This window comes from Pseudophryne corroboree, chromosome 1 (genome assembly GCF_028390025.1).
Source record: "Pseudophryne corroboree isolate aPseCor3 chromosome 1, aPseCor3.hap2, whole genome shotgun sequence".
Taxonomy (NCBI): domain Eukaryota; kingdom Metazoa; phylum Chordata; class Amphibia; order Anura; family Myobatrachidae; genus Pseudophryne; species Pseudophryne corroboree.
Window position 1 is genome coordinate 28,864,049 of NC_086444.1, and position 23,528 is coordinate 28,887,576.

Here is a 23,528-nt window from a genome sequence, read left to right on the forward strand (position 1 = left end):
GATAACTTAAGTTTGACAGACGGACGTCTGTATACAGAGTGTGGCGCCAAGCTACACTCTGCAAGTAGTCAGTTACATGTACTGTCTCCAATGTGTAACAACATATAGCCTTCTTCAAGGATATGGATCAAATTTGACTTACATCAGCGGGATCTCGCTTGTTCGGACTGCACAAACAGGTATAGGAGCATGGAGGGACCAGTCATCTAGCAACAGCAGCAACCCACCAGCACTCCTGTAAAGGTATTGAGTGGGGGAGAAGACATGTCTACTGCATCAGCAGGTAAGCATACCATTAATGGGGACAATCACCATTGACTTTGCATAATCAGCAACCACGTAATTCTCTACAACAGTACCTACAGTATATCTTCAAAGACTCTTTGGTTGCAATTACAGCAGTTTACTGAAGGGAATGTGCATCAAGTTGTTACATCTATACTTACTTTACTGTTACTTTATTACTTACATTGTTGATGCCTTTTTTTTAACAATCACTAACATGGTTTTGCCCAATTGCTAACTTTTTTAGTTTCCTAACAAACCTGAATAAGGCCCTGTGTTGAATTCCACAGGTTGTATCTGAGCTTTGTTTTTATTATTTTTATTTTCTTTGAAACTGTCTGTAATTTGTGTAATTTTATTAATCATAATAATCTTTGTAATTCTTTTTTTTCTTCCCAACAAAATATACTTCTTTGTCACCAGCAAGGTATTATTCTAGGAAAGTACTCATCCCACAGTGACCCTTGGGTTGTGCTTACAGTATATATGCTATAAAGATCAGTAGCATGTGCCCATAAGGTTGTAGGTCTAAGAGCACAGACAATCAGAACTAGAAATTACGTTTTAAATTCAAGATAAGCTTCAAATCTTATACTGTAGGTACAAAAAAAAAATACAAAAATGGCTGTACACTTTGCCTGGCTAAGATACATATTCTGTCATGCTCCCTATATCAAATAAATGGACACTTCCTCTTCATATCACGTGGAAGAGGGAGACAAAGTGTAGTACAAAGTGTGATTGTCTGAACCTTTTCTCAGAATAAATTCCTGTCCAGCAACTGGAGATGACACTGTGGGCAGTGTGACCTAGGATATAATCGAGAGATCTCATCTTCTCCTTCGTGCTCTGGCATACAGAGGAGACAAACTTAGATTTCAGATATCCTACAAGTGTGAATTCCTATTTCCTATTTGGCCCCTTGCTAATCTCACAATTTACACAATACACTGGCATGTTCCTTTGGCATGCAAATTGCACACAGGATATGTGGTCCGGCTCTGCTGGAAATATCAGTATCTCAGCCACATCCTTTGAAGCTTAATTAGTATTTGCATAAATTTAAACATTCCGGCCTGCTAGAATTTTTTTTTATAGCTGAATATACAGAATCATTTATTTAGATGATACACTTTAAACATATATACAGGGGATCATAACACATACTGTTACCAATACCATTGTTAATATGCCCAGTCCAATATGAAATGGGCTTTATCACTACAGTGCACTTCTCTTCTCCCTTAACAGAACCTCCCTTGGAGATGTTTTAAGCTCCTTTGAACTTCAATACCACCTTTATGCAGATGACACACAAATGTAGCTCTCCTCCCCAGACCTCTCTCCCTCCGTCAGTCTGTCATGTCTCTTACTGTCTTTCTGCCTTCTCCTGGATATCCAAGAGACTTCTCAAACTCAATAGGTTTAAATCTGAACATATTTTGATGCCCCCATCCAGGTTTCCCACACCTTCCTCACTCTCAATATTACTTAACCTTGCCACAATCACATCTGTCCCTCAAGTCCACTGTCAACAGTTCAAGAACACTGCTCACCATAGATACCACCGAAACTCTTTTCCATGCTCTTGATATTTCCCATCTAGATTACTCCTCTTCTGTGGCCTCCTAGTCACTTGTCTCTTTCCACTACAATCTATCATGTATGAAAAGGCACAGTTCATTTATTTATTTTGCTTCTCTCTGTCATCTTCCCCCTTGCAGACTATTGGCCAGCCTCCATACCTTTAAATGAGTACAGGCTCATTGACTGCAGTTTGCACTTTATTTTCCTTGTGTCACCAATTATTGCTTGATTCAGGTGCTTGTGAGTTTACCTATACTCTCCACTACCCCAACTGTGTTGGAAATAATGAGTTTGCAGGTGTTGATATTGTAGAGTTATGTAGGCACACACCAGTGGATGACTGAAATAGTTAACAACTCAGTTACTTAACCAATGGTACTGTTTCATTAATAAAGAGCAGGCCATACTCACTGTTACATGCACACTGATGATGGAGCAGAGCTTGAGTGGAGTTGGGGTTTCATACAGTTTACCAGCCAGTGAGTGTGTTCTGCAAATGGGTAGTGGTGCAGACATGCTGGAATTCCCTTCTAGCAGGCATTACCAGCTTAGACTTCTGCCCACCACCATGTCACTCTACACAGTAGTGACAAGCTTGCCCCTGGATATGATCAGTAGAGATCTCAGTGGCCATCTTGTGATAGGACATGAAGCTTCCATGGAGAACAGGAAGACTAGTTTCTGTGCAGGAGTTATTTAATTTAATTGGTTAATCTTTGTATTTTTTCAATATGTATGTCATTTTATTTTCATTGTAAGGCGCTACAGACACCTTGTGGTGCCCTATAAAAAAATGATTAATAATAATATAATAACAACAACAACAACAATACTGTATACCAGTGGTTTCCAAACTTTTTTGTATCACTGCGCCCTAGAATATCAGAAATTATTTCATGGCACCCCTAGGCCAAAAATTTCTTATTGAGAAATTTAGAAAGAAATATTACATTAAGTAGATTGCGTTTATAGGTCATCCTTAGGGTCAGTTGTGTGGTAAGGGACAAGATTTGCTTCTGTTTGGCCACATATTTTATGACTGGCAGCCACCAGCTCTGGTTTTGCTTATTATATTGACCATGAATAATTTGAATTGCTCCTAGACCACCAACCCAGGGCACCCCTGCAAGTGTCCCGAGGCACCCCAGGGAGCCACGGCACACAGTTTGGGAACCTCTGCTGTATACAATTAGGCCAGAAAGACAAAACAACCAGATATTATCATGAAACTCTGTGGGTGACAAAAGAGTTTTGTAAATTACTCCTTATAAGAATCAAGGGAAACTATGATAAAACATGGGAACATTATCAGTGCCTAATCTCAATGGTTCCAGGATGAGCACACATCAAACAGACAGAAACAAATATGTTGCAGTAATCTAATTCAGTAAACTGTCCCAGACATTTGTATAGATCACTGGCATTAATGTCACCAAAAAAACCCTGAACACATTAAGCACTGGCACAGGAAGTTTCTTCCCATCCAGCACCTGGCCACTCCCCAGATGACACTGATGGATGGTGACTGCCTAATGTAAAAAACATTTGGGCTTTGCTAAAATAATTTAATACATACATGAATAGGTCCCCCATATGGTAGCCATCATCATAACTGAATTGCAAGACCAAGCACATGGAAGTGAAATTTCATTCTGGGAGAGGAAGGAATAAGTAATGCAACAGCTGCAACTGAACTTGAGGTTGGTTCCTGCAGAGACAACCTGTGCACAATGGGAATACTGGAACATATATCACATCAACAGTTCTCTGATTATACTAATATGAAGCTCTTTTTGACACATCACTCAGATCGCCTAAGTCAAAGCACCTGGGACTGAGACACCCCGAGATAATAATGGACTTCTTTACTGTGAAGGAAAACTCTATAGGCTAGATTCAGGGATGGACACAGTGGTGATATAGCACATAAATGACCAATGTTTTTATTCTGTGCATGCATATGATTTTACTGCGCATGCATCTTGATGTTTACAGTAGAGATGAGCGCCGGAAATTTTTAGGGTTTTGTGTTTTGGTTTTGGGTTCGGTTCCGCGGCCGTGTTTTGGGTTCGAACGCGTTTTGGCAAAACCTCACCGAATTTTTTTTGTCGGATTCGGGTGTGTTTTGGATTCGGGTTTTTTTTTTTTAAAAAACACTAAAAAACAGCTTAAATCATAGAATTTGGGGGTCATTTTGATCCCAAAGTATTATTAACCTCAAAAACCATAATTTACACTCATTTTCAGTCTATTCTGAATACCTCACCCCTTACAATATTATTTTTAGTCCTAAAATTTGCACCTAGGTCGCTGGATGACTAAGCTGGGCGACCCCAGTGGCCGACACAAACACCGGGCCCATCTAGGAGTGGCACTGCAGTGTCACGCAGGATGTCCCTTCCAAAAAACCCTCCCCAAACAGCACATGACGCAAAGAAAAAAAGAGGCGCAATGAGGTAGCTGACTGTGTGAGTAAGATAAGCGACCCTAGTGGCCGACACAAACACCGGGCCCATCTAGGAGTGGCACTGCAGTGTCACGCAGGATGTCCCTTCCAAAAAACCCTCCCCAAACAGCACATGACGCAAAGAAAAAAAGAGGCGCAATGAGGTAGCTGACTGTGTGAGTAAGATAAGCGACCCTAGTGGCCGACACAAACACCGGGCCCATCTAGGAGTGGCACTGCAGTGTCACGCAGGATGTCCCTTCCAAAAAACCCTCCCCAAACAGCACATGACGCAAAGAAAAATTAAAGAAAAAAGAGGTGCAAGATGGAATTGTCCTTGGGCCCTCCCACCCACCCTTATGTTGTATAAACAGGACATGCACACTTTAACCAACCCATCATTTCAGTGACAGGGTCTGCCACACGACTGTGACTGATATGACGGGTTGGTTTGGACCCCCACCAAAAAAGAAGCAATTAATCTCTCCTTGCACAAACTGGCTCTACAGAGGCAAGATGTCCACCTCATCATCATCCTCCGATATATCACCGTGTACATCCCCCTCCTCACAGATTATCAATTCGTCCCCACTGGAATCCACCATCTCAGCTCCCTGTGTACTTTGTGGAGGCAATTGCTGCTGGTCAATGTCTCCGCGGAGGAATTGATTATAATTCATTTTAATGAACATCATCTTCTCCACATTTTCTGGATGTAACCTCGTACGCCGATTGCTGACAAGGTGAGCGGCGGCACTAAACACTCTTTCGGAGTACACACTTGTGGGAGGGCAACTTAGGTAGAATAAAGCCAGTTTGTGCAAGGGCCTCCAAATTGCCTCTTTTTCCTGCCAGTATAAGTACGGACTGTGTGACGTGCCTACTTGGATGCGGTCACTCATATAATCCTCCACCATTCTTTCAATGGTGAGAGAATCATATGCAGTGACAGTAGACGACATGTCCGTAATTGTTGTCAGGTCCTTCAGTCCGGACCAGATGTCAGCATCAGCAGTCGCTCCAGACTGCCCTGCATCACCGCCAGCGGGTGGGCTCGGAATTCTGAGCCTTTTCCTCGCACCCCCAGTTGCGGGAGAATGTGAAGGAGGAGATGTTGACAGGTCGCGTTCCGCTTGACTTGACAATTTTCTCACCAGCAGGTCTTTCAACCCCAGCAGACTTGTGTCTGCCGGAAAGAGAGATCCAAGGTAGGTTTTAAATCTAGGATCGAGCACGGTGGCCAAAATGTAGTGCTCTGATTTCAACAGATTGACCACCCGTGAATCCTGGTTAAGCGAATTAAGGGCTCCATCCACAAGTCCCACATGCCTAGCGGAATCGCTCCGTGTTAGCTCCTCCTTCAATATCTCCAGCTTCTTCTGCAAAAGCCTGATGAGGGGAATGACCTGACTCAGGCTGGCAGTGTCTGAACTGACTTCACGTGTGGCAAGTTCAAAGGGCATCAGAACCTTGCACAACGTTGAAATCATTCTCCACTGCGCTTGAGACAGGTGCATTCCACCTCCTATATCGTGGTCAGATGTATAGGCTTGAATGGCCTTTTGCTGCTCCTCCAACCTCTGAAGCATATAGAGGGTTGAATTCCACCTCGTTACCACTTCTTGCTTCAGATGATGGCATGGCAGGTTCAGGCGTTTTTGGTGTTGCTCCATTCTTCTGTACGTGGTGCCTGTACGCCGAAAGTGTCCCGCAATTCTTCTGGCCACCGACAGCATCTCTTGCACGCCCCTGTCGTTTTTAAAAAAATTCTGCACCACCAAATTCAAGGTATGTGCAAAACATGGGACGTGCTGGAATTTGCCCATATTTAATGCACACACAATATTGCTGGCGTTGTCCGATGCCACAAATCCACAGGAGAGTCCAATTGGGGTAAGCCATTCCGCGATGATCTTCCTCAGTTGCCGTAAGAGGTTTTCAGCTGTGTGCGTATTCTGGAAACCGGTGATACAAAGCGTAGCCTGCCTAGGAAAGAGTTGGCGTTTGCGAGATCCTGCTACTGGTGCCGCTGCTGCTGTTCTTGCGGCGGGAGTCCATACATCTACCCAGTGGGCTGTCACAGTCATATAGTCCTGACCCTGCCCTGCTCCACTTGTCCACATGTCCGTGGTTAAGTGGACATTGGGTACAACTGCATTTTTTAGGACACTGGTGAGTTTTTTTCTGACGTCCGTGTACATTCTCGGTATCGCCTGCCTAGAGAAGTGGAACCTAGATGGTATTTGGTAACGGGGGCACACTGCCTCAATAAATTGTCTAGTTCCCTGTGAACTAACGGCGGATACCGGACGCACGTCTAACACCAACATAGTTGTCAAGGCCTCAGTTATCCGCTTTGCAGCAGGATGACTGCTGTGATATTTCATCTTCCTCGCAAAGGACTGTTGAACAGTCAATTGCTTACTGGAAGTAGTACAAGTGGGCTTACGACTTCCCCTCTGGGATGACCATCGACTCCCAGCAGCAACAACAGCAGCGCCAGCAGCAGTAGGCGTTACACGCAAGGATGCATCGGAGGAATCCCAGGCAGGAGAGGACTCGTCAGAATTGCCAGTGACATGGCCTGCAGGACTATTGGCATTCCTGGGGAAGGAGGAAATTGACACTGAGGGAGTTGGTGGGGTGGTTTGCGTGAGCTTGGTTACAAGAGGAAGGGATTTACTGGTCAGTGGACTGCTTCCGCTGTCGCCCAAAGTTTTTGAACTTGTCACTGACTTATTATGAATGCGCTGCAGGTGACGTATAAGGGAGGATGTTCCGAGGTGGTTAACGTCCTTACCCCTATTATTACAGCTTGACAAAGGCAACACACGGCTTGACACCTGTTGTCCGCTTTTCTGTTGAAATACCTCCACACTGAAGAGCTGATTTTTTTGGTATTTTCACCAGGCATGTCAACGGCCATATTCCTCCCACGGACAACAGGTGTCTCCTCGGGTGCCTGACTTAAACAAACCACCTCACCATCAGAATCCTCCTGGTCAATTTCCTCCCCAGCGCCAGCAACACCCATATCCTCCTCATCCTGGTGTACTTCAACACTGACATCTTCAATCTGACTATCAGGAACTGGACTGCGGGTGCTCCTTCCAGCACTTGCAGGGGGCGTGCAAATGGTGGAAGGCGCATGCTCTTCACGTCCAGTGTTGGGAAGGTCAGGCATCGCAACCGACACAATTGGACTCTCCTTGTGGATTTGGGATTTCGAAGAACGCACAGTTCTTTGCGGTGCTTTCGCCAGCTTGAGTCTTTTCAGTTTTCTAGCGAGAGGCTGAGTGCTTCCATCCTCATGTGAAGCTGAACCACTAGCCATGAACATAATCCAGGGCCTCAGCCGTTCCTTGCCACTCCGTGTGGTAAATGGCATATTGGCAAGTTTACGCTTCTCCTCCGACAATTTTATTTTAGGTTTTGGAGTCCTTTTTTTTACTGATATTTGGTGTTTTGGATTTGACATGCTCTGTACTATGACATTGGGCATCGGCCTTGGCAGACGACGTTGCTGGCATTTCATCGTCTCGGCCATGACTAGTGGCAGCAGCTTCAGCACGAGGTGGAAGTGGATCTTGATCTTTCCCTAATTTTGGAACCTCAACATTTTTGTTCTCCATATTTTAATAGGCACAACTAAAAGGCACCTCGGGTAAACAATGGAGATGGATGGATACTAGTATACAATTATGGATGGACTGCCGAGTGCCGACACAGAGGTAGCTACAGCCGTGGACTACCGTACTGTACTGTGTCTGCTGCTAATATAGACTGGTTGATAATGAGATGTAGTATGTATAAAGAAGAAAGAAAAAAAAAACCACGGGTAGGTGGTATACAATTATGGATGGACTGCCGAGTGCCGACACAGAGGTAGCTACAGCCGTGGACTACCGTACTGTACTGTGTCTGCTGCTAATATAGACTGGATGATAATGAGATGTAGTATGTATAAAGAAGAAAGAAAAAAAAAACCACGGGTAGGTGGTATACAATTATGGATGGACTGCCGAGTGCCGACACAGAGGTAGCTACAGCCGTGGACTACCGTACTGTACTGTGTCTGCTGCTAATATAGACTGGATGATAATGAGATGTAGTATGTATAAAGAAGAAAGAAAAAAAAACCACGGGTAGGTGGTATACAATTATGGATGGACTGCCGAGTGCCGACACAGAGGTAGCAACAGCCGTGGACTACCGTACTGTACTGTGTCTGCTGCTAATATAGACTGGATGATAATGAGATGTAGTATGTATAAAGAAGAAAGAAAAAAAAAACCACGGGTAGGTGGTATACAATTATGGATGGACTGCCGAGTGCCGACACAGAGGTAGCTACAGCCGTGAACTACCGTACTGTGTCTGCTGCTAGTATAGACTGGATGATAAATAATGATATAAAAAATATATATATATCACTACTGCAGCCGGACAGGTATTTATTATATAATGACGGACCTGCTGGACACTGTCTGTCAGCAGAATGAGTTTTTTAATTTTTATAGAATAAAAAAACACCACACAAGTCACACGACGAGTGTACTTTTTCAGGCAGACATTCAATCACAATATACTATACTGGTGGTCAGTGTGGTCAGGTCACTGGTCACAGTGGTCAGTGGTCAGTCACACTGGCAGTGGCACTCTGGCAGCAAAAGTGTGCACTGTTTAATATGTACTCCTGGCTCCTGCTATAACCTATAACTGCTCCCCAGTCTCCCCCACAATTAAGCTGTGTGAGCACAGTCAGATATTAATGACGGACCTGCTGGACACTGTCTGTCAGCAGAATGAGTTTTTTAAAGAAGAAAAAAACACCACACAAGTCACACGAGTCCACGACGAGTGTACTTTTTCAGGCAGACAATCAATAAATATAGTACTATAGTACTGGTGGTCAGTGTGGTCAGGTCACTGGTCACAGTGGTCAGTCACACTGGCAGTGGCACTAGTCTCTCTCTGGCAGCAAAAGTGTGCACTGTTTAATATGTACTCCTGGCTCCTGCTATAACCTATAACTGCTCCCCAGTCTCCCCCACAATTAAGCTGTGTGAGCACAGTCAGATATTAATGACGGACCTGCTGGACACTGTCTGTCAGCAGAATGAGTTTTTTAAAGAAGAAAAAAACACCACACAAGTCACACGAGTCCACGACGAGTGTACTTTTTCAGGCAGACAATCAATAAATATAGTACTATAGTACTGGTGGTCAGTGTGGTCAGGTCACTGGTCACAGTGGTCAGTCACACTGGCAGTGGCACTAGTCTCTCTCTGGCAGCAAAAGTGTGCACTGTTTAATATGTACTCCTGGCTCCTGCTATAACCTATAACTGCTCCCCAGTCTCCCCCACAATTAAGCTGTGTATCGTTTTTTTCAGGCAGAGAACAAGAACAGAACGGATTATTATTTAAATATTAATAAATTATAAAACTGCACTGGTGGTCAGGTCACTGGTCATCAGTCACTAGTAGTATAATATAATAACTCCTCCTAAGCTCCAGTAAGTATAGTAATGAACGTGTCTCACTCTCACTCTCCTATTTTAATTTCTAAACGGAGAGGACGCCAGCCACGTCCTCTCCCTATCAATCTCAATGCACGTGTGAAAATGGCGGTGACGCGCGGCTCCTTATATAGAATCCGAGTCTCGCGATAGAATCCGAGCCTCGCGAGAATCCGACAGTGTGATGATGACGTTCGTGCGCGCTCGGGTTAACCGAGCAAGGCGGGAAGATCCGAGTCGCTCGGCCCCGTGTAAAAAAAACTGAAGTTCGGGCGGGTTCGGATTCAGAGGAACCGAACCCGCTCATCTCTAGTTTACAGTACTTCATGGTCATGCAGAATGATTTTGGACACAGGGAGTGTGGAATTTAGTGGGTGTTCATGGGAGTTAACAGGGAAGTGGCAAGGCATATGCGGGCATGTCAGATGTACAGATGGAGGTACTGCTTCTACCATAGGGCTGGTGCAAATTTCGATGGTGCCCCCATGGAGCATCTAAAGACGCACTGAGATGGATTTGCGGCACTGCAAGGGGGCGTCTCACTAAGATCATAATCGGCTGTGACATTAGCATAAAAATGTACACATGGCCATGTCTCGGTCTATCTCTGAACGAGGCCCTATGAGCATTGTCCAGTCGCGAGGTACCCCAAACTTCATAAAACACTCTGGATCTAACCTACTGTGGCTGATACTTAAAAATAAAGACATCACTGTGCTTAATTTTTATAATCTTAACTCAAGAGTTTCCTACTCAGAAATCACTTAATATATGGCCAGTGTTTATTAGAGTAATGATACCAGGGCACCCACTGGCTATTTACACTAGCCAACTGGTGGAGAGTGTACCTTGGGTTACCCATAATAGTCTCCCACACCTAACCACTGATCGACAAACTACCTTCAGCCTATAATCTACTTTCAATGAGAACATAATTTCATACCCAGGCACATATTCAGATAAAAATTATTTTGTGCCAACGGTGATATGGCCCATTGAGGGAAAGGTTAACTTACTGTACTGACACTACAGCAGTTGCAGCAGTAACTCAAGAGGCATAGATACAGTACAGTACAGTTCTATACCTACAGTGCATTCAGAAAGTATTCACTGCGCTTCACTTTTTCCACATTTTGTTATGTTACAGCCTTATTCCAAAATAGAATAAATTAATTTTCGTCCTCAAAATTCTACACAAAATACCCATAATGACAACGTGAAAAAAGTTTTTTTGAGATTTTTGCAAATTTAAAAAAATAAATAAATTAAGAAATCACATGTACATAAGTTTTCACAGCCTTTGCTCAATAGTTTGTTGATGCACCTTTGGCAGTAATTACAGCCTCAAGTCTTTTTGAATATGATGCCACAAGCTTGGCACACCTATCTTTGGGCAGTTTCACCCATTCCTCTTTGCAACACCTCTAAAGCTTCATCAGGTTGAATGTGAAGCATTGGTGAACAGTCATTTTCAGATCTCTACAGAGATGTTCAATTGGATTAACGTCTGGGCTCTGGCTGGGACACTCAAGGACATTCACAGAGTTGTCCTGAAGCCACTACTTTGATATCTTGGATGTGTGCTTAGTGTCGTTGTCCTGCTGAAAGATGAACCGATGCCCCAGTCTGAAGTCAAGAGTGATCTGGAGCAGGTTTTCATCCAGGATGTCTCTGTACATTGCTGCATTCATCTTTCCCTTTATCCTGACTAGTCTCCTAATTCCTGCCACTGGAAAACATCCCCACAGAATGATGCTGCCACCACCATGCTTTACTGTAGGGATGGTATTGGCCTGGTGATGAGCGGTGCCTGGTTTCCTCCAAACATGACGCCTGGCATTCACGCCAAAGAGTTCAATCTTTGTGTCATCAGACCATAGAATTTTGTTTCTCATGGTCTGAGAGTCCTTCAGGTGCATTTTTGCAAACTCCAGGTGGGCTGCCATGTGCTACCAAATACCAGCACTCACTTTTGGAGATGAAAAATGATTATTTAATCTTCATAAAGATTCCATTGCATACAGACTGACAGCTGCAGCCCGACTGCTGTTTCAACCAGCACAGAGCTGTTTTCTTCAGGGGTATATATACATATATATATATATATATATACATACAGTGTGAGGGAATAGGGGTTCTGGCGACCAATGGTGTTAAAAAGTATACTTAGAAGACTTAATATAATTAAAAATATGGATGGAGCAAAAATAAATTTTTGCATACTTTTTTTATATAATAAACTTATTTTCAAGAGACATATAACGTTTTTTTTAAAAAAAAAAGCACAGACATACATATCATAAAAAGTATAGGGTGGAGTTATATGTATACACCTAAAAAGGAATGATACAAAATATATAAAAGTTCTTTTATAAGGACTATAGCAACATAAAAAAGGAAATAGAATAAAAATAGAAAAAATGTATTGTATGTAAAAATAGCTTATCTTAATATGGAGGGTCATACAGGAGTGCCCAACGCGTTTCGTCAGTCTGACTTCATCAAGGGGTACAAGGGATTTTCTACCTATTGGTTACCGTTTGGAATATCTGTGATTAAGGAACCGATTGTTTCTGGACCAAGTGTTTGGGCAGATAAGCCTGTTATTGTTTTTTATCTTGTACCTTTCGGTTGCCACTTGAAATATTATATCGATTAAATTATTATTTTTATATATAAAAAACATTCTACACTGTTTTTTAGGAACTTGCAACAGTTTCTAAATACAGTTCCTTTATATGAGAAAAATGTATATATGCACAACCATTCCTTGCACCATAACAGGTTGCACTATGTTATTATTGTTCTTTGTTTGTTTTGCATATAACTTGAATTCTACCATGGTAATTTGACTGAATACTTTAATATAAAGGACGCTAAGTGTATCTTTGTATCCCAATTTTTTTATTATTTTTCAACACCACTAGGTGCTAGATTCACTCCAACGTACTATATTACTACCACTTATGTGTCTCACTAACACACATCTTATTGTGAAAAGCTGCCACTCAGTTGTAGTTGAGGGGTGTATTAAGATTTGTGTTGCTATTACTAGTTTAAAACACGTAGTTCACTTACCTTGGTGCCTATTTATCCCTTTATTCTAGAGATGAGCAGGTTCGGATTTACTCGGTTCTTAACGCCAGAACTATCGCAAGTTATTTTTTTCTGGGTTTTTCTTATTGACTAACCAAAACACATGACGTCCATGAACCAATAAGGAGATTTGGGTAAATCTGAGTAAATCCGAGTAAAATCGAACATGCTCATCTCTACTTTATTCTATCTATGTATATATATATATATATATATATATATAGTGGAGTAATGCACTTGTTTTATCATAATAAGTCTATATGATATCTATAATTATATTTTGATTTTTGACAGTGAGATGAGAAACACAATGCAAGATAGTGATATTTGTCATTACTGTCCATGCATACTACTTCTCTGCCTGAGTCTCCTTTCGGCATGTTCCCTGAGGAAGGAGAGCAAGGTGTGAGTCGATTTATGGCATAAGTAAGCTTGGCCATATACCAGATTACACTTTACTGTATGTTGTCACTGACCAATGGCTTCTACAAATAATCCATGCCAAATTTTGACAAGTGTCAAATAATTTCCCCTTTTTTTTTAATTATTCTCCCCATCCAATTGAAAATTTAAGAATGATCTATTACAATCTATAGATACAAATTTTGGGGGAAAAAGTCAACTTATCAGGTATTCTTTTTTTGTTTAAGTAAAATACCCCCCCCACGTAGCCTGTACTTGGTATCCTAATAAGGCAGCACTCCAGAGACAGCATGTAAGCAAAGCATGAAAATCAGAGACTGAGGAAAACAGATGGGCTACAATCTAAACTTTACTTAACATATTCACTTACTTGGTGCAATAATTGAATTTAATAATCAACCATTCAAGCGTGACTAATACTGTATACTTATGGAATTAATGAAATGTTCCCTACTAACGTTACAAAAATTTTGGTGAAAATTTGATCTTAGCTGGAATGTAAACTCCACTAAATATTTATGGAATTACTTGCCACCTTCCTCTGATATGCAATATCTCTATATAATAATATGCAGCACAACACAGCAGCACTGGACATATGGCAGCAAGAGGACACAACCACTGTGACTGGACAAATACAGCACAAGACACGGACACTGAGGACACTGAGAGAATGGAGACACGTCCGCTCTCTAGACTCTCCAATGCCGGAGTGAAACTGGCAGCGATGCGCGGCTCCTTGTATGGAATACAAAGCCCGCGAGAATCCGACAGCGGGATGATGATGTTTTGCCTCATTCTGGTTTCCAAGTCAGGCGAGAAAACCCAAGCCTGACTCGGATCCGGGCTCAAATGGTGAGGTCCGGTAGGGTTCGGTTTTCTAAGAACCGAATCCGCTCATCTCTACTAATTATACAGCAGCACTGGGCATATGGCAGCAGAGGACACCACCACTGTGACTGGACTGATGCAGCACAAGACACGGACACTGAGGACACTGAGAGAACGGAGACACGTCCTCTCTCTACACTCTCCAATGCCGGTTTCAAAGTCAGTCAAGCCTGACTCGGATCCGGACTCAGGTAGGGAGGTTCAGTAGGGTTCATTTTTCTGAGAACCCAACCCGCTCATCTCTAGTTTTGCATTGGTTTTGCCAAAACCACCCTTTCGTGTTTTGGTTTTGAATCTGGATGATTTTTGAAAAAACATAAAAACAGATAAATCACAGAATTTGGGGATAATTTTGATCCTACTGTATTAATAACCTCAATAACATTCATTTCCACTCATTTCCAGTCTATTCTGAACACCTCATACGTCACAATATTGTTTTTAGGCCAAAAGGTTGCACCGAGGTGGCTGTATGACTAAGCTAAGCGACACAAGTGGCCGACACAAACACCTGGCCCATCTAGGAGGGCACTGCAGTGTCAGACAGGAGGGCAGATATAAAATAAGGCCCCATACAGCACATGATGCAAAGAAGAAAAAGAGGTGCACCAAGGCTGCTGTATGACTAAGCCAAGTGACACAAGTGTGCGGCACAAACACCTGGCCCATCTAGGAGTGGCACTGCAGTGGCAGACGGGCACTTTTCAAAAACTAGGCCCCAAACAGCACCTCATGTATGACTAAGCCAAGCGACACAAACAATTGACCCATCTATGAGTGGCACTGCAGTGGCAGACAGGAGGGCAGATATAAAAAAAAAGGCCCCAAACAGCACCTCATGCAAAGATGTAGAAGAGGTGCAATGAGGTAGCTGTATGACTAAGACAAGCGACACAAACAATTGGCCCATCTAGGAGTGGCACTGCAGTGGCAGACAGGAGGGCAGATATAAAAAAAGGCCCCAAACAGCACATGATGCAAAGAAAAAAAAAAGGTACACAAGGTTGCTGTATGACTAAGCTAAGCGACACAACCACCTGGCCCATCTAGTAGTGTCTCGCAGTGGCTGGATGTCGAGAGTTGGCCGCAATTGTTCTCCAGCACGCCCCTGTCATTTTTTTTAAATTTTGCATTTGGTGGACTTATACGGCAGTACCCCAAGACTAATACAGTATAACCCCTGGACTCATACGGCAGTGTCAGACAGGATGGCACTTTTCAAAAACTAGGCCCCAAACAGCACCTCATGCAAATATGTTGAAGAGGTGCAATGAGGTAGCTGTATGACTAAGCCAAGCGACACAAACAATTCCAACTGGAATTATACGTCCAAATCACTGGAATTATATGTGCAAATCACTGGAATTAAATGGCAAAATCACTGGAATTATACGTCCAAATCACTGGAATTAATTGGCAAAATCACTAGCATTATACATCCAAATCACTGGAATTATACGTCCAAATCACTGGAATTAAATGGCAAAATCACTGGAATTATATGTCCAAATCACTGGAATTATACATCCAAATTCCTGGAATTATACTGCAAAATCACTGGAATTATACATCCAAATCACTGTAATTATACGTCCAAATCACTGGAATTATACGTCCAAATCACTGGAATTAAATGGCAAAATCACTGGAATTATACGTCCAAATCACTGGAATTAAATGGCAAAATCACTGGAATTATACGTCCAAGTCACTGGAATTAAATGGCAAAATCACTGGAATTATACATCCAAATCACTGGAATGAAATGTCAAAATCACTGGAATTATACTTCAAAATCATTGGAATTATACTGCAAAATCACTGGAATTATACATCAAAATCAATGGAATTATTCATCAAAATCAATGGAATTAAATGGCAAAATGGAGGTTGAGGGCTTCTATCCTCATGTGAAGCTGAACCACTAGTCATGAACATAGGCCAGGGCCTTAGCCGTTCCTTGCCACTCCGTGTCGTAAATGGCATATTGGCAAGTTTACGTTTCTCCTCAGACCATTTAAATTTCTTTTTTGGGGTCTTTTTACTGAACTTTGGCTTTTTGGATTTTACATGCCCTCTACTATCACATTGGGCATCGGCCTTGGCAGACGACGATGGCATTTCATCGTCTATGTCATGGCTAGTGGCAGCAGCTTCAGCACTAGGAGGAAGTGGTTCTTGATCTTTCCCTATTTTATTCACCACATTTTTGTTCTCCATTACTTTTCTGGAGTTATGTAACATAATATGTGGCACAGGAATGACTGATGGCTGATGCACAGGACACTACCACTGGTCTGATGCAGGACAACACAGCAACACTGTAAGGGACTTGTTGTTGTTATTATTATTATTATTATTATTATTATACGGCAGCAGTGGACATATGACTGCAGAGTATACCACTGTGACTGCCTGGTCACTGGAATGACTGATGGCTGATGCACAGGACACTACCACTGGTCTGATGCCGGACAACACAGCAACACTGTAAGGGACTTGTTGTTGTTGTAGTTATTATTATACGACAGCAGTGGACATATGGCAGCAGAGTATACCACTGTGACTGCCTGGTCACTGGAATGACTGATGGCTGATGCACAGGACACTACCACTGGTCTGATGCAGCACAATACACCACCACTGAACTGATGCAGCACAACACAGCAGCAATGGAAATATGGCAGCAGGAGGACACATCCACTGTGACTGCCTGGTCACTGGAATAACTGATGGCTGATGCACAGGACACTACCACTGGACTGATGCAGCACAATACACCACCACTGAACTGATGCAGCACAACACAGCAGCAATGGACATATGGCAGCAAGAGGACACAACCACTGTGACTGGACAAATACAGCACAAGACACTGACACTGAGAGAACGGAGACACGTCCTCTTTCTACACTCTCCAATGCCGGAGTGAAAATGGCGGGGATGCGCGGCTCCTTATATGGAATCTTAATCGCGCGAGAATCCGACAGCGGGATGATGATGTTTTGCCTCGTTCTGGTTTCCGAGTCAGGCAGGAAAACCCGAGCCTGACTCGGATCCAGACTCCAATGGTGAAGTTCGGTACGGTTCGGATCTCTGAGAACCGAACCCGCTCATCTCTAATCAGAACCTGATAGACAGGAAATTGTATAGAAGATAATTCAAGGTATGTTCCATTCTTTTCCTTCTGTTCCGGTTTTCACAAAATTCTGATTCTGTTCAGCGCAAATAGGCGCCTGAGAGGTGGTTCTACAGTAGTTTCCTGATACGCTCCTGGAGCTCAACCTTTCGTTTAAAGGCGTAAGGTGGGAGTTTTCCACTTAAGCACATGCAGTGTTTTGAGCTTCCCCTTACCACAGAGCTGCCCACTAACGGAGGCTCAGAAGCTGTGAAGAGCAGTTTATTTTTTGTCCCCAGTAGCTGGTTTGCCAGTAAGGTTAAGGAGTATCGGGAAAGGAGAAATCTACACTTTATGTCATTTTATGTCCTGCTATTGCCTACCAATGATTTCGAATATATACATTATATATCTTTATTATTTATTTATTACCAGTTATTTATATAGCACACACATATTCCGCAGCGCTTTACAGAGAATAATTGTCCATTCACATCACATCAGTCCCTGCCCTAGTGGAGCTTACAATCTATATTTCCTATCACACATTCACGCTAGGGTTAATTCTTTCTTTTTGGAAGCCAATTAACCTACCAGTATATTTTTGGATTGTGGGAGGAAACCGGAGTACCCGGAGGAAACCTACACAAGTACGGGGAGAATATACAAACTCCACACAGTTAGGGCCATTGAGGGAATTGAACCCATGACCTCAGTGCTGTGAGGCAGTAATGCTAACCATTACACCATCCATACTGCCCAGTCAGTATATATGTATAAGTGTACCTACTATTCCTACAGGTAAAGGAGAATGGAGAATGTTGACAGAAATGTCTGACAGAGTTCTGCCATCTACAGACGATATCCAGTCTTCTCCCCTATTTATGGATGGAAGACTACGCTATGGTTGTATTCCATCTCCTGTCTTGCAAGGAGGTTCATCTGGACCACCCTTTTTCAAACATCTGGATAAGTATGTTTATGTGCACAATGTGTTTGTATGTATATTTCTATCTATGTATTTATGTTAATTTGTAATGTACAGGTTGTGGATACGGTCGGTTTTCTCTAAGTAAATTCCATCTGCAAATAAAGTTAACTCCCATCTCAACTGGAAAATCGCAGTGGGAAAGGGATCTCCCGACTCTTTTTCACGATTGGTATTAAGGCCTCCACATTTATGGGTCATATATCTCAATTGCTTACAGGCAAAATATACTCAAGTTTTCAACTACCTGGCTTCTCTCAGTACCGTCATTCCAGTTGGTTGTCAAAAACAGACAGACATAGAGGTAGGAAGGCTTAATGCTTCTGTTTACACACCAGTTTATATGAGGGACGCTTTCCTCGAGTCTCAGTACATACAGAGACTTTAGTCTGAACGTGTCGACTCCATTGGATAATCTCCTTGAGCGTAAGGGTTTCTGTTTGCTGGGTCCTCTGCTCAGTCAGTGTTCTCTCCATCTCGGAGCGTTGTTTGGCCTTAAATAGGACTTTCCCGTTGAGCTTTTCCCATTTACCTATGGGGTCTACTTTTCAAAGGTTTAAATAATGATAATGATCAAATCAGTTGCTTTAGTATATATATATATATATATATATATATATATATATAAAACCAAAAAAATGCAATCTAATTAATAATATAATTTGCAGCTCTCATGGAGTATTCTGATATCCCAAAATAAACTAAAACATCTTATAATATATAGATAATAAAATAGAGCGCATATACAGTAATAAAAATTACAATTTATTAGTACACTTAAAATCAATCATGCTAAATTAGCATTGATACATTGTATTGAACCAAAACCACATACATAAGTAGCCTCTGAATGACGCAATAATGTCCAAATATTTGCACAAAATAGGAACACTGATTGTCCCCACCTAATGTAATTAGTATGTGCAGGTATTCCAAATGCGAGGAGAGAAATAAAAGTTATTGAGAATCTTACTCATATATCCGTTGTGGTTAACAAGGATGGTGGATAATACACTGGAATCTTTATCTCCTCATCATAAGTAAAGCAATCTGTGCTGGTGTATTTGGAGAATTGCCGCCCAGAGGTGATTAAGCGTCCACCTCAGTGCCAGCGTTATGCTACGACCCCCCCGCCGCCAATTGACAGTGTTGTTCACCGCAGATTGAGTTAGTTGGTTCCATGCCCTGGATGGCAGGGACGATGCGGCTATAGCGGGAGCGGCAATACAGGAGATGCAAGTCCCGGGGAGAGAGGACGCGGCTGACGGTGATGTAGATGCTCAGCATTACAGCTGTATCTATGGTTTGTCTGGCCAGACAGGGCTATCAGTGAAGCGGCTGGAAACCCTTTGACGCGTTTCTCTGACGTAGGGGTTGTCGGTTTCCTCAGAAAGTGCTCCCAACACTTGGGAGTAGCAGTATTTAAGGGATATAACATCCAATGGGCATGCTTTCTCACCCTAATCAGCAAATTTACAACAGGTGTACATATCACTTTGCATTATGTGGTCTCTATTATGCTATTAGCACTACATTCATAAACATATGCAGATTTTTACAAGCTATGTCATCAAAAATAATCCAATACATGTCTAATAATGACTAACATTGAAAATAAATTAAAATATGATAAAAATATAAATAAATAAACATATGAACAATGATTTTGGCATCACGGAGAGGATTAAAGACCTATCAAAATTAATCATATCATGTAATAGGTTAAGTATACTTTCTAACTTTCCCAGTATATATAGAGCCTCTGTGGCTCACCTCCTTAATCTCAGCGACATCTATACACAAGGACATGGGTTCAAATCCCGTTCAGGACCAACAGCTTTCCTTATTTGCATTTATTATTTTAAAGTAGAACATTTTGATACTATGTTTTTATTCCTTTTTAATACACTTATCAACTAAAGCCAATCTGGCCAATAAAGGTAATATTTACTAGTATGGTTAGACTCATATACTGTATTTCTAAGAGAACGTATCCCCATTCAACATTCTAAATATTAACAATATATCATATATTATAGTTGCCACCTAGGCTTTCAATTTAGAATAGATTCTAATAACAACGTTACACTTGATATTTACTCTAACTAAGTGAATTCTGATGATAATAGATAAATGAACTACACAGAAAGAGAATGAAAACAACTGTATAAAATATGATCTGTCAGCAGGGGCATGGCTAGACCAAGGATATTGATAAGAAGCAGGATCAGCAATGGAGAGCAATAGCATGAAAGATTCATTAAGGATTGAACACCAATAACATTGGTTGCATCTTGTTTGAAAATATAAAGAAAAGATATAAACTTCTTAAACTAATTCAGTCAATCAGATTGTCACACGCCAGAGGCGGCATTCGCCGCGCTTACCCCTACGTGCTTGCTGGTCTGTGTTGCGGCCTCCGCCTTCGGTGGTCCACGGGCTCCGGCGTCTGGCTGGCGCGGCACCCAGCAGTACTCCGGGGCAGGGGCGCCGCCATGACACCCGGCATCACGTGGGCGGGGAGCAGGTGACGTCATCAGACTGTTCCGCCAATCCAGCGGAGGCGGGAGATTCAAAGTCAGACGCCGGGCAGAGCCTCGGTGCCTGAGTATCGTCTCTTTTCTGAAGTGAATGCCAGAGCTCCCGTACGCAGTGTGTTTTCCAGCAGCTATACTCCTGTGCACCTAGCAATCAGGGTGCCTTCCTGCAGCACAGTCTCCAGTGATCCGAGCAACTAGTGTGTTCCTCTGCAGTGCAGTTGCCAGCGCTCCCTGGATTCAGCAAGGCCTGTGGGCCGAACCAACCTTAGTGCTTCCAGCGTTCAGTGTATTTAAACACCGCTCACCAATTCTTCAGTGTCATTTACCATCGCTCACAAGTTCTTCATTCATCAGTGTCCTTAAACAACGCTCACCAATTCTTCAATGTCATTTACCATCGCTCACAAGTTCTTCATTCATCAGTGTCTTTAAACACCGCTCACCAATTCTTCAATGTCATTTACCATCGCTCACAAGTTCTTCATTCATCAGTGTCTTTAAACATTGCTCACAAATCCTTCAATGTCATTTACCATCGCTCACAAGTTCTTCATTCATCAGTGTCTTTAAAACATCGTTCACCAATTCTTCAGTGTCATTTACCATCGCTCACAAGTTCTTCATTCATCAGTGTCTTTAAAACATCGTTCACCAATTCTTCAGTGTCATTTACCATCGCTCACGAGTTCTTCATTCATCAGTGTCTTTAAACATCGCTCACAAATTCTTCAGTGTCCTTCATCATTGCTCATGAATTCTTCAGTAACTTTTTGACATTGCCTACAAGTTCACGTTCTTTCATGTGCCGCTGTATTGCTCCCCTCCCTTAATAAAGTTCCTCAGCATTCTTTTACCAAACCTAACTATTAGAGTCTTGTATGAGGAAATCCTATATCCGACCATCCCTGCTCCGACCTACCTGTGGTTCCTTTTCCCGACCATCGGAAGAACCCCCGAGTCCACAACATCCCCAACCAAGGTCAGTGACAGTATACTCAGGCCCCATGGACCCGGGGGGTCGGAACCCAGAGGCAAGCGCCATCCAGGATCTGGTTTCCCGAGTTCAAATTCAGGAGACGGCACAAAGCCAAGTGATGCAGTATCTCCAGGAGTTATCTGGTCGGCTGGATCAAATTCAGGCTTCTCTGGCCTCAGTAGTCCCGGCTCCAGCTCCAGTACCCGCTCCAATAGTTGTCCCTGGTAATGTTCAATCCTTGCCCGGTACCAGGTCACGCCTCCAGCTCCCCACTCCCTCTCGCTATAACGGGAATCCAAAGAATTGCCGTGGTTTTCTCAACCAATGCGAGGTACATTTTGAAATTCTTTCACACAACTTCCCCACAGATCGGTCCAAGGTGGCATACATTATTTCCTTGCTTGAAGGTTCAGCGTTGGATTGGGTGTCTCCGTTATGGAAGCGTTCTGACCCGTTGGTTTCCAGTTACACCAACTTTATCACGTCATTCCGTAGGATCTTCGATGAGCCCGGCAGAATGACCGCTGCTTCTTCGGATTTGCTCCGAGTCCGAAAAGGCTCCCGTTCAGTGGGACAGTATGTGATTCTTTTCCAAACCATAGCTTCGGAACTGCGCTGGAATAATGATGCTCTCCGGGCCGCTTTCTGGAATGGGCTCTCTGACCGTCTAAAGGACGAATTGATCACTAGGGACTTGCCAGATTCCTTAGAAGAGTTGATCTCACTCTGTGTAAAGGTGGACCTTCGTATGCAGGAATGAGGTGGTGAACGTAGTCGGACTGAACGATCCAGATTCCGGTCTCTCCCGACTAAGCAAACGATCACTCCAATTCCAGACGAACCTATGCAAATGAATCGATCTCGGCTGTCCCCGGAAGAATGACAGCGCCGTCGTGAGGGTAGACTCTGCCTCTACTGTGGAGCTGCGGATCACTTTCTCAAGTTTTGTAAGTCCCGTTCGGGAAACGGGCAGTCTTAGCTTGTTCCGGAGGAGTAGAGTTAGGGGTTACATCTAAACCTTCTCCGACGGTGGACTGTTTACTCTCCGTGTCTTTGTTTCCTGGGTCTATAGCCAAACCTGTTAAGGCCCTGCTGGACTCCGGGGCTGCAGGGAATTTTGTTTCTCTTTCTTGCGTTCAAATACTGGGTTTACAGTTACAATCCGTCGAACGACCTATTATGCTGACTGCCATCAATGGTACCCAAATTTCTAATGGTCTTATTTCAAGTCGCACAGTGCCAATCAAACTGCAGGTTGGAGCTCTACATCAAGAACATCTGGAGTTCATAGTGATTCGGGAGATGCCTCACGATCTGGTTCTTGGTCTTCCTTGGCATAAGGTACACAACCCTCACGTCGACTGGAAGTCATCACAAATAATATCTTGGAGTGCATTCTGGCATTCTAATTGTCTCACTCCTGTCTATCCGTTCCGTGTATCTTCCAAGTCTGATGAGGAGCTCATTCCGGAGGCCAATCGGGAGTTCGCAGACGTGTTTTCGGAACAGGCGGCCGATCAGTTACCACCCCATAGACCCTGGTACTGTCCCATTGAGCTCATCCCAGGGAAGATGCCACCCCGGGGGTGCATTTATCCTTTGTCATTGCCCGAGACCCAAGCCATGTCGGACTATATCAGGTTAGAGGAGAGGAGAT